The sequence below is a fragment of the Rhinoraja longicauda genome, chromosome 17 (assembly GCF_053455715.1).
Source record: "Rhinoraja longicauda isolate Sanriku21f chromosome 17, sRhiLon1.1, whole genome shotgun sequence".
Taxonomy (NCBI): domain Eukaryota; kingdom Metazoa; phylum Chordata; class Chondrichthyes; order Rajiformes; family Arhynchobatidae; genus Rhinoraja; species Rhinoraja longicauda.
In genome coordinates, this window is record NC_135969.1 from 3,110,526 (window position 1) to 3,122,814 (window position 12,289).

At 45.9% G+C, this 12,289-nt stretch overlaps 1 protein-coding gene across 4 annotated transcripts in view; it reads left to right on the forward strand.

Moving 5' to 3' along the window:
- iqsec1b (IQ motif and Sec7 domain ArfGEF 1b) overlaps positions 1-12,289 on the forward strand; it is a 381,341-nt gene that overhangs the window by 23,891 nt on the left and 345,161 nt on the right. The gene's annotated exons all lie outside the window — the stretch shown is intronic.

Sequence of the window (12,289 nt, forward strand, 5' to 3'; positions counted from 1 at the left end):
GAACTGCAGATGCCAGTTTAAACCGAAGATAGACACAAAAAGCTGGAGTAACTCATCGGGACAGGCAGCATCTCTCGAGAGAAGGAAAGGGTGACGTTTCGGGATGAGACCCTTCTTCAGACTGGTTAGGGATAAGGGGAACAAGAGATATAGCCAGTGATGTGGAGAGATAAAGAACAATAAATGAAAGATGCAAAAAAGTAAAGGAAACAGACCATTGTAATATGAGAAGCTCGAGCAACTTCTGTGAGGGTGGGATAGAGAGAGAGGGAATGCTGGGGCTGCCTGAAGTGAAATAAATCAATATTCATACCACTGGGGTGTAGGCTGCTTAAGCGAAATATGAAATGCTCTAATTTGCGTTTAGTCTCATTCTGAGATCCTCTAATTTGCGTTTAGTCTCACTCTGACAATGGAGGAGACAGAGGACAGAAAGGTCTGCGCAGGAATGGGAAGGCGAATTAAAGAGAATTAAAGTGTCCAGCAACCGGGCGATCGGGTTGGTTAACGTGGGCTGAGTGAAGGTGTTCCGTGAAACGATCGCCCAGTCTGCGTTTGGTCTCGCCGATGTGTAAGAGTCCACATCTTGAACAAAGGATACAGTAGATGAGATTGGAGGAGGTGCAAGTGAACCTCTGCCTCACCTGAAGGAACTGTCGGAGTCCCTGGACAGAGTCGAGGGAGGAGGTATAGCGACAGGTGTTGCATCTTCTGCGGTTGCTGGGGATAGTACCTGAAGAGGGGTGGTTTGGGTGGGAAGGGATGAGTTAACCAGGGAGTTGCAGAGGGAACGGTCTCTGCGGAAGGCGGAAAGGGGTGGAGATGGGAAAATGTGGCTAGTGGTCGGATCCCGTTGGAGGTGGCGGAAATTTTGGAGGATTATGTGTTGTATGCGACGGCTGATGGGGTGAAACGTAAGGACTCGAAGGACTCTGTCTCTGTTGCAACTATGGGGAGGGGGAGCAAGGGCAGAGCTGCGGAGTACCGATGAGACACGAGTGAGGGCCTCTTCGATGATGGGAGAGGGGAACCCCTGTTCCCTAAAGAATGAGGACATCTCGGATGTTCCAGTATGGAACACTTCATCTTGGGCGCAGATGCGACGAAGACGGAGGAATTGGGAGGATAGAGACTTTGCAGGAAGCAGGGTGGGAAGAAGTATAGTCGAAGTCGATGTGGTTGTCAGTGGGTTTGTAATAGACGTCAGTCAATAGTCTATTTGTTGTGATGGAGACTGAGATCAAGAAAGGGGAGGGAGGTGTCGGATATGGTCCAAGTAAATTTGAGTGCAGGATGAAAATTGGTGGTGAAGTCGATGAAGTCCACGAGTTCTGCATGGGTGCAGGAGGCAGCACCGATGCAGTCATCAATGTAACAGAGATAGAGTTCGGGGATAAGGCCATTGTACGCCTGGAACAGGGATTGTTCAACGTACCCTACAAAGAGGCAGGCATAGCTGGGGCCCATACGGGTGCCCATAGCTATGGCTTGGACTTTGTGGAAGTGGGAGGAGTCAAAGGGGAAGTTGTTGAGGGTGAGGACCAGCTCGGCTAGGCGGAGTAGAGTGTTAGTAGAGGGAAATTGGATGTTTCAGCGGTCGAGGAAGAAACGGAGGGCTTTAAGGCTTTCCTGGTGGGGGATGGAGGTGTAGAGTGACTGAACGTTCATAGTAAAGATGAGGGAGTGGGGGCTCAGAAAGCAGAAGTCATTAAAGAGACGATGGGTATGTGAGGTATCTAGGACATACGTCGGGAGAGATTGTTGTCACATGTACAGAGAAACAGTGAAAACTTTATTTTGTGTGCTATGCAACCAACTCAGCATACATGAATACATCAGGTAATGCAACAGAGAAAAGAAAGAGTGCTGTTTATAGTGCTATAGCCACAGAGGAAGTGCAGACTTGAAAACCTCTGAGGTCTGCAGTGAGGTAGATTGGGAATACAGTAACCGCTTGTTATTATAAATATCTTTATAACGGTTATTGCGGACGGACCTATTGGCCTTCACCGCCAGGCCAGGCTGCTGACACCAACCCCGGTCTGCACTGCCTCCCTGACCTCTGCGATGTCAATGCCAATGAGTCCACAATGCCTACCCGGCAGATTCCAGGCCGGGCTGCTTTCGCCATCTCCGGCCGCTTCCAGGCCGGACCTACCAGCCTTTACCATCAGGCCAGGCCACCGACACCAGTCTGCACTGCTTCCCCTGCTGCTTCCCGGCTGGATCTACAGCCGCCAATGCTGGCCCACACAGTTTCCTCAGCTGTTTCCAGGCCACACTTGCTGCTGCCACCACCGACCCTGAACTGTATTGTGGCCGCCCACAGGCTGTTACCAATGACTCCGCCTATCCTGGCGCCTCCCCCAGCTATCAGCAGGCTGGGGCTGTCGCCACCTGGATTCCAGTCCCAGATCCAGATACAAGGTTTACAATAAGGGTCCTGACTCAACTTTACCTATCCATGTTCTCCAGATGCTGCCTGACCTGCTGAGTTACTCCAGCACTTTGTGTATTAACCAGCATCAGCAGTTCTTTTTTTCTACTACTAATACAATGATACTCTAACAGCTGGAACGAAGCTGTTCTTGAATCTGGTGGCCCGTGCTTTTAAGCTTTTGCATCTTCTGGGTCAGGCCAATAACCCTGCACTTACATCAACTAGAACTTGACAGTGGTGCCAAACTGGCGACTCTGTATACTGTCTTAGTGTTCTGCTCCTATGCACTTGAACTGTAGATGCTTATCTAAGATGTATCTAAGTGCTTATGTATTGTGATACTTGAGTCCGTCCTCACCTTCTCCATCATGGTCTGGTTTGGCTCAGCCACCAAGCACGACATCCGGAGGCTGCAATGAATTATTCGATCAGCTGAGAAGGTTGTTGGCTGCAACCTTCCCCCCCCCCCCCCCCCCCCCCCCATTGACGAACTGTACACTGCAAGGGCCAGGAAGTGAGTGGGCAAGATCATCTCTCACCCGGGCCACAAACTCTTCGAAGCACTTCCCTCAGGAAGCGACTCCGGACTGTCAAAGCAGCCACAGCCAGACATAAAAACAGTTTTTTTCCATGGGTGATAGTTCTACTCAATAACCAAAGTCTGTAGTCTCTTTTTTGCTCTGGTTTATTTTCACTCGCATGTTTAGACCATAATGTTGTATCCTTACTGTTTTGATGTGGTTATGCTTTATTCTTAATTGTTAACCGTATGTTTGTGTTGTCATTTGTGAGCGGAGCACCAAGGCACATTCCTTGTATATGCACATACTTGGCTAATGAACTTATTCATTCATTGATTTATACTGAACCATATACAAAAATTAATTTCACTGTAACTCGGTACATGTGGCAAATAAAGTACCATGCCATCATGGGAGAAGGGAGCGAAGAGAATAACTGGTCTTTGATTATGTTGCTGCTTCCTTGACATAGCATGAAGTATAGATGGATTTGATTGGGGGTGGGAGAGAAGAGGCTAGTTTGCCTGTTGGACAAGGCTGGCTTCCTCTACAACTGCTTGGTTCACTCATCCCTTCCTACACCCTCCCTAAGTACTTTCCACAGCAGGAGATGTAACACCTTTCCCTTTACCTTCTCCCGCGCATCCATCCAGGGACTCCAACAGCCTCTTTAGGTGAGAGAGAGGTTCACATGTACCTCCTCTAACGTCGTCTACTGCATTTGGTGCTCCCGATGTGGTCTCCTTTACATCGGCGACCTACCTAGGCGACCATTTTGCCAAACCATGGCGCTCGATCTGCCAAGGCCTGCTGGGTTTCTAGATTGTTTAATTTTAACTCTCCTTCCCATTCCCATATTAACCTTTCGAACCTGGGCCTCTTCCATTGCCAGAGTGAGGCCACACGCAACCCGGATCAACAGCCCCTCATATTCTGTGTGGGTAGCTTACAATCCAATGGTATGAACATTGAATTCTCTAATTTTAGGTAACTAACATACAACGCCCATCTTCCCCACTCACCTTTTTATCCCCCTCTCTTCCTTGTGTGGCACTCGTATGCACACCCATTTCTCCCTTTCCCCTTCCACCTATATTCCGTCCTCTAGTTTCACATTTTATGCTTATTATATCCATATCTCTTATCTCACACTTTTGTCTTTTTATCTCTGGCCTTTGTCCAACCATCAACCAAGCATAAACGCTCCTCTCCTGTGTCCACCTTTCACTTGCCAGGCTTTGTCCCGCCCCTACCTGTCTTCCAACTTTCTTCTCCCCCCTCCATCAATATGAAGAAGTACCCTGATACGCAACACTGCCTATCCACGTTGTCCAGAGATACTACCTGACCCATAGAGTTACTTTTGTAAACCAGCATCTGCAGTTCCTTGTCTACATATTTACCTAAACCTGGTGACACAGGTAGACAGGTTGGTGAAGAAGGCATATGGCCTGCTTGCCTTCATTGGATGGGGCATTGAGTACAAGAGTTGAGACTGCATGTTATAACTGTCAAGGATGATACTGAGACTGCACTGGATTATAACATGCAGTTTAGGAAGGGTGTGATTAAGTTGGAGAGGATGCAGAAAAGATTCACAAGGATGTCGCTAGGACTGGCAGGCTTAAATTTTAGGAGAAGCTGGGTACGCTGTGACTTTTCCCTGGAGTGAAGGAGGCTGAGGAATAACTGCTGAGGTTTATAAAATCGTGAGGGCATAAATGAGGTGGATGATCAGTCATTTTTTCCCTGGGAAGAGCAGCCTAAAACCAGAGGACATAGATTTAAGGTGAGAGGGAAAAAAATATCAAAGGGAACCTGCGGGACAACTTTTCACACACACGGTAGGGTGCATATGGAATGAGCTGCCAGATGTAGTACAGGCTAGAAGTGTTATAATGAGTAAATGGCATTTTGACGAGTACAGAAGTCTCTGTGAACTGATGCATTTAATGCCAGTATCTTAAAAGAAGAAGCAAGCTGATGTAACATATAACATATAACATATAACATATAACATATAACAACTACAGCATGGAAACAGGCCTGTCCGGCCCTACCAGTCCACGCCGACCATTCTCCCTGACCTAGTCTCATCTACCTGCACTCAGACCATAACCCTCCAATCCCCTCCTATCCATATACCTATCCAATTTACTCTTAAATAATAAAATCGAGCCAGCCTCCACCACTTCCACCGGAAGCCCATTCCATACAGCCACAACCCTCTGAGTAAAGAAGTTCCCCCTCATGTTACCCCTAAACCTTTGTCCCTCAATTCTGAAGCTATGTCCCCTTGTTGGAATCTTCCCCACTCTCAAAGGGAAAAGCCTACCCACGTCAACTCTGTCCGTCCCTCTCAAAATTTTAAAAACCTCTATCAAGTCCCCCCTCAACCTTCTACGCTCCAAAGAATAAAGACCCAACCTATTCAACCTCTCTCTGTAGCCTAAGTGCTGAAACCCAGGCAACATTCTAGTAAATCTCCTCTGTACCCTCTCCATTTTGTCGACATCCTTCCTATAATTTGGCGACCAGAACTGCACACCATACTCCAGATTCGGCCTCACCAATGCCCTGTACAATTTCAACATTACATCCCAACTTCTATACTCGATGCTCTGATTTATAAAGGCAAGCATACCAAACGCCTTCTTCACCACCCTATCCACATGAGATTCCACCTTCAGGGAACAATGCACAGTTATTCCCAGATCCCTCTGTTCCACTGCATTCCTCAATTCCCTACCATTTACCCTGTACGTCCTATTTTGATTTGTCCTACCAAAATGCAGCACCTCACACTTATCAGCATTAAACTCCATCTGCCATCTTTCAGCCCACCCTTCCAAAAGGCCCAAGTCTCTCTGTAGACTTTGAAAATCTACCTCACTATCAACTACTCCACCTATCTTAGTATCATCTGCATATTTACTAATCCAATTTGCCACACCATCATCCAGATCATTAATGTAAATGACAAACAACAGTGGACCCAACACAGATCCTTGGGGCACTCCACTAGACACTGGCCTCCAACCTGACATACAATTGTCAACCATTACCCTCTGGTATCTCCCATTCAGCCATTGTTGAATCCATCTTGCAACCTCACTATTAATACCCAACGATTTAACCTTCTTAATCAACCTTCCATGTGGAACCTTGTCAAATGCCTTACTGAAGTCCATATAGACAACATCCACAGCCTTGCCCTTATCAATTTCCCTGGTAACCTCTTCAAAAAATTCAAGAAGATTAGTCAAACATGACCTTCCAGGCACAAATCCATGTTGACTGTTTCTAATCAGGCCTTGATTATCCAAATAATTATATATATTGTCCCTAAGTATCTTTTCCATTAATTTTCCCACCACAGACGTCAAACTAATAGGTCTATAATTGCTAGGTTTACTTTTAGAACCTTTTTTAAACAAAGGCACAACATGCGCAATGCGCCAATCTTCCGGCACCATCCCTGTTTCTAATGACGTTTGAAATATTTCCGTCATAGCCCCTGCTATTTCTGCACTAACTTCCCTCAATGTCCTAGGGAATATCCTATCAGGACCTGGAGACTTATCCACTTTTATATTCTTCAAAAGTGTCCGTACCTCCTCTTCTTTAATCCTCCTAATTTCCATCACTACTCTACTTGTTTCGCTTACCTCACATAATTCAATATCCTTCTCCTCGGTAAATACCGAAGAAAAGAAATTGTTTAATATCTCCCCCATTTCTTCCGGCTCAGCACATAGCTGTCCACTCTGACTCTCTAATGGACCAATTTTATCCCTCACTATCCTTTTGCTATTGACATATCTGTAGAACCCCTTGGGGTTTACTTTTACATTACTTGCCAAAGCAGCCTCATATCTTTTTTTCGCTTTTCTAATTTCCTTTTTAAGATTCCTTTTACATTCTTTATATTCCTCAAAAACCTCATTTACTCCCTGCCGCTTATATTTATTGTATATCTCCCTCTTTTTCCGAACCAAGTGTCCAATTTCCTTGGAAAACCACGGCTCTTTCAAATTATTATTCTTTCCTTTCCACCGAACAGGGACATAAAGATTCTGTACTCTCAAAATTTCACCTTTAAATATCCTCCATTTCTCTATTATATCCTTTTCATAAAACAACAATTTCCATTTCACTCCTTTTAAATCCTTTCTCATCTCCTCAAAATTAGCCTTTCTCCAATCCAAAATCTCAACCCTTGGTCCAGATTTGACCTTCTCCATAATGATATTGAAACTAATGGCATTATGATCACTAGACCCAAAGTGCTCCTCAACACATACCTCCGTCACCTGACTGATGTTTTGGTTTTATTTTTGTTTTAAATCCTAGATTGAAGCAAACTTCCAGTAAATTGATAAATAATTTTAAAAAAGCTAGCAAATTGGTAAACCATAGGTCACTTAGCCTAAAATTTGTCAAAAGTAAAACATTAAAGCCACTATTAACATTATCAGAGCTGGACTCTTTGAAAAAATGAAGGTAATCAGGCAAAGTCAACATGGTTTTATGAAACGGAAATCACATTTGCTCAATTGATCAGCATTCTTTTGAAGAACAAATAGGCTGTGTATAGGGGGTAATGATGAATGTAGCACATTAACATTCCCAGAGGAATTTGACTAGTTTTGTGCATCAAAGGTTATTACAGAAAATAATAGCTTGTGCAGGTGGGAACAGTGGCATGGATTTAAACCTGATAGCAAACAGGAAATGTAGCATACTAAATTGTTCCTTTCCTGCTACACAAGACGTAATGAATGGTATGCCATGAGATGTGTGTTGGGCCCACGACTTTGTTGGTGAATTACTTGGCAGAACACATAGGTATATTTGTTAAATTCACTGACGACACAAAGTTGAAAGGAGAGTAAATTGTGGAGAAGTCAAAAGGAGGTGAGATTGAGATGTAAATAGATTAAATGAATGGGCAAAGACGTGCAAAATGGAGTACAATGTGGGAGTTGGAGACACAGAAAACTGCACATACTGTAATTATGATAAACTGGAGGAACCCGGTCAGACAGCATTCATGGATGAACTTGACTGTTGTCGTTTCTGCTTGGAATCCTCCTTCGGATTAATGAGGAAAAAAACTGAAAAGAGTTGGGTTCTGGGACAAAAACATGGCAAGTGATACGTAGTTACAGGTGAGGGGGAGAGTGATTAGCAGATAGATGAAGTAAGTGACAAAGGTTAGAGGTGAAAAGGAGATAAAGGAATATCAGATAATGAAAGAGGAGGTATGAAATGTAGATCCGCAAGGAGGGTGGATTTGGATGGAATTGATTTTGCAGATCAAATAACCCTTTCCTGTTCCATCACTGCCATGTCTGTCCATGGCCTTTCCTACTGCTATTGAGAGGCTAAATGAAAAATGGAAGAATAATATCACTTATTCCCTTGAGTAGCATGACGTGAAAATTAAATGTTCTAATTTCAGGAAACCCACAGCCCTGATGTTTTCCTCCCACGCACCCTTCCATCCAACTAGTCTGAAGAAGGGTCTCAACCCGAAACATCACACATTCCTTCTCTCCAGAGATGCTGCCTGTCCTGCTGAGTTACTCCAGCTTTTTGTGTCTATCTTTAGTATTCTTCTCCTTTTGTTTACATTTACCCTTCCCTCCGCGTCTGGTTTCACCTATCACCTACTGGCCTCTATTTCATCATGCCTTCCTCTCTTACTAACAAATATTGTTGATCTCCTCTTCTCTCTCTATGCTGAGTTCTTCCAGCATGCTGCATTTTGCTTAAAGATGAGATGCTGTTCCATAATGTGGACCTCGTATAGCAGTGCAAGAAACCATAGTCGGAGATAAACACAAAATGCTGGAGTAACTCAGCGGGTCAGGCAGCATCTCTGCAGAAAATGGATGGTTGATATTTTGGGTCAGGCTCCTTCAGACCCGAACCTGAAAGGTTACCCATCCCTTTTCTCCAGAGATGCTGCCTGACCCGCTGAGTTACTCCAGCACTTTGTGTCTGTCTTTGGTATAAACAAGCATCTGCAATTCCTTTCTACACACAAGCCGTAGTCGGTGAGAGCAGCATTGGTAATAGGCCATTCGTCTCAACTTGCCCATGCCAACCAAGATGCCCCATCTATGCTAGTCCCACCTGCCCGTGTTTGGTCCATATCCCTCTAAAGCTTTCCTATCTATGTACCTGTCAAACCTCTTCTCTTACTGGGTCTCTTTCGCTTGGCTTTCCAAGGCTTTCCCTTGTCATTGTTGACTGAGTCATTTACCACATCTTGCATGCTGCTCTCACCCTGGACAGAGCAAGGGTAGATTTACCTTGGGTTTTTTTCTACCCCCAGCCTCCACATTCAGCTGATCATTCTTCACAATTTTTGCCACTTTTAGTAAGGTTCTAGAAATAGATATACCTTGCTCTCCCCTTTCAGCATTATGAAGGGATTGTTGATCTTGCAACTCCCTGGACTGTCTTTCCATTTCCATCAGCTTTATAGGATTTTCCTGCTCAACCCCAGGAGATGCATCGTCTGTTCAATGCAACGATTCATAATGCATTTCCATTCAAATGTACTGCTTTCAGTGTTCAAATTGTACCCTCTTCATTGCACAAACAAGCCACAGATTGGATGATAACCTATGCAGAACACTTGCATTTAGTTCACAGGGTGACACTGCTTCCAGTTGCCTGTTGCTTCTCTATCCCATGCCCCCTCTATATGGAGCATCCAGCACTGATACAAAGAGGTCCAAAATACAGTTGGGGAATACTATCACATCTTCCTTCTGAGTGTATTGTAGACCAAATCTCACATGGGCCCAAGCAATGCTTGACTTTTTGTGAGACACATGTAATGGTCCTTGTTTCAGTCTTTCTTGGGATCTGCTCCCTCAACCATTTTCCAGAAAACTGTCTCTCGATATCCTCGATATCCTGCAGCTCCACTCTTGCTTCCCCTCCCCCATTCATAACGAGGACAGAGACCTCTTGTCCTCATCTTCCACCCCATCAGCCATCGCATAGAGCACATAATCCTCCGACATTTTCGCCACCTCCAACGGGATCCCACTACGCGCCACATCTTCACATCTCCATCCCTTTCTGCTTTCCACAGAGACCGTTCCCTCCACAACTCTGTGGTCAACTCATCCCTTCCCACCCAAACCACCCCCTCCCCAGGTGCTTTCCTCGGCAACCATAGGAGATGCAACACCTGTCCCTTTACCTCCCCCCTCGACTCCGTCCATGGACCCTGACAGTCTTTTCAGGTGAGGCAGTGGTTCACTTGCACCTCCTCCAACCTCATCTACTCTATCCACTGTTCCAGGTGTAGACTCCTGTATATCGGCGAGACAAAGCGCAGGCTCGGTGATCGTTTCGCTGACCTCCGCTCAGTCTGCCTAAACCTACCTGATCTCCCGGTTGCCCAACACTTCAACTCTCCCTCACATTCCCGCACTGACCTTATTATCCTAGGCCTCCTCCATTGTCAGACTGAGGCCCAGCGCAAATTGGAGGAACAGCACCTTGTATTTCGCTTGGATAGATTACACTCCAGCGGTATAAACATTGACTTCAAGTAGCACTTGCTTTCCATCTCTCTCCATCCCCACCCCCTTCCCAGTTCTCCGACCAGTCTTACTGTCTCCAACTACATTTTATCTCTGTACCGCCCACTCCATCAGTCTGAAGAAGGGTCTCGTCCCAGAGATGCTGCCTGACCCGCTGAGTTACTCCAGCATTTTGCGTCTATCCCTGAGGACTACATCTGCAGGAGATACGTCTGGATGCAGCTCCTTAATGACCATATCAGTGAACTGGAGCTGTAGCTGGATGAACTCTGGTTCGACTGGGAGAGTGAGAAAGTCATAGAGAGATGGTCAGGCAGTGCTGGCAGAGAATAGATGGATGACCACCAGGAAAGGGAGGAGGCAGAGTGTTCAGGAATCCCCTAGGGCTATTCCCCTGCAAAATGGGTATAGCCTTTTGGATATTGTTGAGGGGAATGACTATTCAGGAGACAGCAGCAGCAGCAGCCACATCTTTGGCACTGGATTGGGCTCTGAGGCACAGCGGGGTAGGAAGATGTTAGGCAGAGTGATAGTGATAGTTAGTTGTTAGTTAGGCAGATGGGATGCGGCAGCAAACATGACTCCAGGATGGTCTGTGGCCTTCCTGGTGCCAGGGTCTGTGATGTCTTAGAGCGGCTGCAGAACATTCTCAAAGGGCAGGGTGAGTAGCCAGAAGACATTGTGCACATAGGCAGGAAATGGGAAGAGATCCTGCAGAGTGAATATAGGGAGTTAGGCAAAAGGTTAAAATGTACGATCTCGTTAATCTCTGGATTACTACGATGTCACATGCTAGCAAGGGTAGCAATAGTAGAATAGGACAGATGAATGCATGGCTGAGGAGTTGGTGCAGGGGACAGGAATTCAATTTTTTGGAAAATTGGGATCTCTTCTTTGGGAGAGAGGACCTGTACAAGGTGGCATCAGACAGGGCTTGTGAGGAATATTGAGTGAGTAGGAAAGAACTCAAGCAGGCGTTTGGAAAGACCAAAAGGGGCCATGCAATGTCATTGGCAAATCAGATTGAGGAAAATGCCTTTTTACATGTATGTTAAGAACAAAAGGGTGACCAGAGAGAAGAAAGGATAAAGAAGCTTGAGTCGGAGGATGTAGGTGAGGTGCTAAATTAGTACTTTGCATCTTTATTCACCAAGGGGTAGGACTTTGAGATCAGGGAGGAGAATACCGGTGCACGGTGCCGCAACGGTAGAGCTGCTGCTTTACAGAGCCAGAGAATCCGGGTTCCATCCTGACTACGAGTGCTGTCGGTACGGAGTTTGTATGTTCTCCCCATGATTTGCGTGGGTTTTCTTGGGGATCTCCAGTTTCCTTCCACACTCCAAAGGCGTGCAGGTTTATTGGCTAATTAGCTTGGTATATTTGTAAATTGTGCCTCGTGTGTGTGGGATAGAGTTAGTTTGCAGGGATCGTTGGTCAGCACAGACTCAGTGGGCTGAAGGGCCTGTTTCCGCACTGTATTTCTGAACTAAACTAATATGCTATGGCATATTGGCAAGAAGGTGGTGCTGAGGCCCTTGAAGAGCATTAAGGTCTCGAGGTCTCGGCATCAGGCACAGGTCTTTGGTGCTGTGGGGATGCGACTTTGCTGGCAGTTTGCGGGGTTCACGTGGTTTGCGGAGGCCAGTTGGGCTGCAGGCCGGCACGTCTCTGCAGTGGGGTGTTGGGGGGGGGGGGGGGCATCTGGTAGAAACCCATGCTGCTACAGTGCCTTCGGCTTTGCAATGTGGAGGAAAGAT